Source organism: Thermobia domestica, chromosome 12 (genome assembly GCF_964235325.1).
Source record: "Thermobia domestica chromosome 12, izTheDome1.hap1.1, whole genome shotgun sequence".
Taxonomy (NCBI): Eukaryota; Metazoa; Arthropoda; class Insecta; order Zygentoma; family Lepismatidae; genus Thermobia; species Thermobia domestica.
In genome coordinates this window covers 106408062-106413221 of record NC_137465.1, presented here as the reverse complement: position 1 = coordinate 106413221, position 5160 = coordinate 106408062, and positions in this window count along the sequence as shown.

Here is a 5160-nt window from a genome sequence, read left to right as displayed (position 1 = left end):
TATCGTGGGATTCAATGTTAAAAATGACTAAGATCAAACTAGAAATGTTAACTGACTATGACAAAATATTGATAGAAAAAGGTATAAGAGGTGGAATTTCACAATGTAGTAAAAGATATGTAGAAGCAAATAATAAGTATATGAAAAATTATAACAAAGACGAACCTTCAAAGTATTTAGCTTATCTAGATGCAAACAATTTATATGGATGGGCTATGAGTCAGTACATGCCTTACAAAGACTTTAAATGGGTTCAACCTTACATAAATATAATGAATATTCCAGATGATTCAGAAACTGGCTACATATTAGAAGTTGATTTAGAATATCCAGAATACTTACATGATAAACATACAGATCTACCATTAGCTCCAGAAAATATGTGTGCACCAGGATCGAAACATTCAAAATTATTAACAACGCTTTACAATAAAGAAAGATATGTTATTCACTACAGAAACTTAAAATTGTATATGTCACTTGGGATGATATTAAAGAAAATTCATAGAGTATTAGAGTTCAAGCAATCAAACTGGTTAAAGGAATATATTGATCTAAATACAAATATGAGAACAAAAGCTAAGAATGATTTCGAGAAAGATTTTTACAAATTAATGAACAATAGCGTATTTGGTAAAACAATGGAAAACATTAGAAAGAGGCCATCTATTACCTTAGAATGTGATCCAATGAGGGCGGAGAAGTTAATAGCGAAACCGAACTTCGATTATAGAACAATATTTACTGAAGATTTGTGTGCGACACATATGAGAAAAGAAAAATTGACCTTCAACAAACCTATATATGTTGGTATGAGTGTGCTAGATTTGTCAAAACTATTAATGTATGACTTCCATTACAACATTATGAAACCTAAATATGATATTGATATAGGCTTATGTTATATGGATACTGATAGTTTTATATATGAAATTGAGACAGATGACTTCTACAAAGACTTAAAAGAAATGGTTGATTTATTTGATACAAGTGAATATGGAAAGGATAATCAATATGGAATACCATTAGTAAACAAAAAAGTATTAGGAAAAATGAAGGATGAAAACAATGGTAAAATAATGACAGAATTTATTGGGTTAAGATTAAAGATTATGCCTTTAAAGTTGAAAATAAAGAGAAGAAAAAAGCAAAAGGAATAACAAAATGTGTAGTAGCAAAAGAGTTACAATTTGATGATTATAAGCAAACCCTATTCAATGATGTGAAAACATACAAAAATATAAATCTAATTCGAAGTTGTAAGCATGATGTATATACTATAGCTGTAAATAAGTTAGCATTAGATTCGAATGATGACAAAAGATATATACTAGAGGGTGGTATAAGTACATTAGCTTGGGGGCATTATAAGATATAATTAAAATGTATTTATGTGTAGTTTAGTTTTAGGTCATATTTAATTAACTTTTATGTATAGTTTAGTTTTAGGTCTAATTAATTAACTTTTATGTATAGTTTAGTTTTAGGTAAAATTTAATTAACTTTTATGTGTAGTGTAGTTTAGTTTTAGGTCATATATAATTAACTTTTATGTATAGTTTAGTTTAGTTTTAGGTCATATTTAATTAACTTTTATGTATAGTTTAGTTTAGTTTTAGGTCATATTTAATTAACTTTTATGTATAGTTTAGTTTAGTTTTAGGTCATATTTAATTAACTTTTATGTATAGTTTAGTTTAGTTTTAGGTCATATTTAATTAACTTTTATGTATAGTTTAGTTTAGTTTTAGGTCATATTTAATTAACTTTTATGTATAGTTTAGTTTTAGATAAAATTTATATTTTTAAGTCATAAAAGTTGTTTTTGTAATTTTATCCTTAGACATAGGCAACCAGTAATGCATGAAAATAATTGTTTTGTAGTCTAGTATCTATGTCCTGTTTACATTTCCTTAATACATTCTTACATAGTGAAGATTTTTGATTTTTTATAATTTTATCCTTAGACATAGACAACCAGTAACGCGTTAGAAAAAAATTATAAAAAAATAGAAACCATTTACCGTTTGAATTTTGAAAATCGGTTAATATTTGACGATGTTGCAGCAAGTTCAAAATTTCGGGAATTTTTTACGGGTTTATTTTTGAGTTTTCGGGAAAATGTTATTCTTTAAAAAAGTCTTAAAATATTATTTGACTTATGGTAGTATTTTTATTTTTTCGATTTGTTGAAATTTTGTGGAGATATTGAAAAAGGGAAAAGTATCCTTTGGGTTATGCAACCATCTATGCATGTTTAAAAAATGGATATGTTATTGGTATTCATTTACCGTTTGAATTTTTGAAATCGGTTAATTAGGGACCGAGGTATTAAATAATAACGTTATTTGGGGGTGGGACTGCAAGTGTTGCCAACTCACTTTTAACAATTATCATATTTATTAGTAATGGGGTGAATTCATCCCGATATGTTTTAAAGCGATATCTTGAAAAATTAAAATCCTGGAACGTTCCGAAAAAATATATTGAGTTGGGGACACTGATTTTTTCTTTTTTGAACATTGATGTTTTAACTAAATTTCCCGGTTAGGTGGCTATGATCAATAAGTTACTCACCTACTCAATAGATGGTGTTGCATGTGGTATGTTTCAGAGTAATAAAAGCTAGAGAGTTGCGGACAGATTTTGTATCAAGAATTTTCTTCAAAGTGATGATCTTGAATCGAAAAAAGCGGGACAGACAACAAGCCGTGACAGCTAAGACAGACAGCCAGGACGGACAGTTTTGGTGTTGTTATTATTACATACTCAGAAGTTCCAATGTTAGTACTGGAATCGTTCAAAATGAATCAGTGACAGATCACCTGTTCCAAAGTTGTATGTATTCCTTCTTATTGAGTTTTTAAAGCTAATTATTAACGGATTTTCATGATTCAAGTGTCAAATGAAAGCTTATAAACTGGAGATTAAGATGCAATAAATATATTTTGTTTAGGATTCCATTGTAAGTTTTTAGATGTAAGTTTTTATGATTTTTGAAGTCAAAACCGGTTATAACCAGATTTTGTAACTAGATTTAGTGATTTTTTGAAGTCGAAACCGGTTATAACCAGATTTTGTAACTAGATTTAGTGATTTTTTTGTTTTTGTAACTTGATTTAGTGATTTTTTATAACCAGATTTAGTGATTTTTGTAACTAGATTTAGTAATTGAATGCATTAGAAGTTATTATGAGTAAGATAGAAGTTATTTGAGATGTGATAGAAGTTATTTGGGGGATAAAAAGTGTTAAAAATTATTAGGGGGGTAGATTAGAAGATATTTGGAAGCAGGGGTGTGCTATGTTATTGAGGGGTGGGGGTGAAAGTGCGCTAGAACATACATTTATCCCCTACTCCAGTTTCCAAAATTTAAGAGGGTGATCCTAAGTACCCATGCCAAAATTTAGGGATGGACCAAGACGCTCCGGTGCCTCTAGGTCATTGACCCGGGCCAGGGACCTTGAACTTTGACTTCTCAAAAATTTTTGCTGAATCAGCTGGATATAACGGCGCCGGTACTAGTGCAGAAGAATTCTGATAACTTCTAGTTGAAATTAAGAAAACTCAGGAATAAATTTTGTACATAAGTTTACAAAACAATACGAGGCAAGAAAATCTTTCCTAGAATCGAGACGAGACTTATAAAAAAATTACAAAACGAGACAAAAAAAAAACCTTATTCTCTGTTTCCAACGGAGCTCAGAGGTTCTAAAATGGGCACCTGAGGCCACCTGAGAAAATAAAAAAGAGAGAGCGTGGTTCTGGCAATATCACCTCCAATGAGTGCCGAAGTCAAAAAGAGTATAGAGTATTTTATTTTTACACACAGACTTTTTCTCTTCTTGTAGGATGTGAGAGTGTCGAGGCAGGGATACTACTCTAGATTTAAAACAGATAGAAGATATGATGACAATGAGGTTCACAGTAGTTTTTGTTAAAGCAACTTTGGCACCGGCGCTCAATTCGTCATTTCAATGTGTATTTTTTATGAAAGTGCATGTGCTATAAACAGGGTTGGTCCACAGGTGGAGTTTAAGGAGCAATTTCCGCCGAGGAGATTGTTTTGAGGGACAAAATTTTTAACTGAAAATGCGCTACAAGAAATTGGAGAGTGGTAAACTTGAGTCGTGAAAGGCAAATTTTTGGAGTCAGTGAGTAAATTTGGGGGAGGAAGGGAAATTTGAGGAAGAAATGCTAAATTTCGAGGATAACGTTAAATTTGAGGAGGAAATGCTGAATTTGGAGAGGAAGGTAAATTTGAGGAAGAAATGTTAAATTTGTGAAAGAATGTTAAATTTGAGGAATAAATGCTAAATTTGACCAAGAAAAGTAAACTTGAGTAAGAAATGTTAAATTTGGGGGAGAAAGGTAAAATTGAGGAAGAATGCAAAATATGTAGGAGAAAGGTAAATTTGAGGAATTTTTTTTAAATTTGTGGGAGAAAGGTAAATTTGAGGAAGAAATGCCAAATTTGTAAGAAATGGTAAATCTCAGGGAGAAAGGTAAATTTGAGGAAGAACTGGTAAATTTGGAGGAAAAAGGTAAATTTGAGGACGAACTGCTAAATTTGGAGGAGGAAGGTAAATTTAAGGAAGAAATGCTAAAGTTGTGAGAGATGGGTAAATTTGAGGAAGAAATGCTAAATTTGAGGGAGAAGGGTAAATTTGAGGAAGAAATGCTAAATTTGAGGGAGAAGGGTAAATTGAGGAAGAAATGTTAAATTTGAGGGAGAAGGGTAAATTTGAGGAAGAAATGCTAAATCTGAGGGAAAAAGATAAATTATCTCTGGTTGAACGTTTGTTCACGGAATTTAAAAGGGAGCTTCAATATCCTGTTCCTTTCTATGGGATATTTGCTTTGTTTTCTTAACAGTTTTCCAATAATTAATTGCAAATGGTTACATAGATGTAAAATAAAATATCCTCTTTCTTTGTTAATAACATATTGAAATATTTGTAATTAAAGAAACGGAATTAATCAAAGAGCAACTTGATAGCGGAAAGGTTTGCCAATAAAAAAATCACTGATTTCAGTCACTCATTTTGTTTTCGATTCAGATACATCCGCGGAGTTCAACTTTCGACTCGGGCTCGTGGCTTTCGGGGATAAAATCACTAGTAGAAAACCATTTCGGGCAAAACCCACGAGGAAGAAACT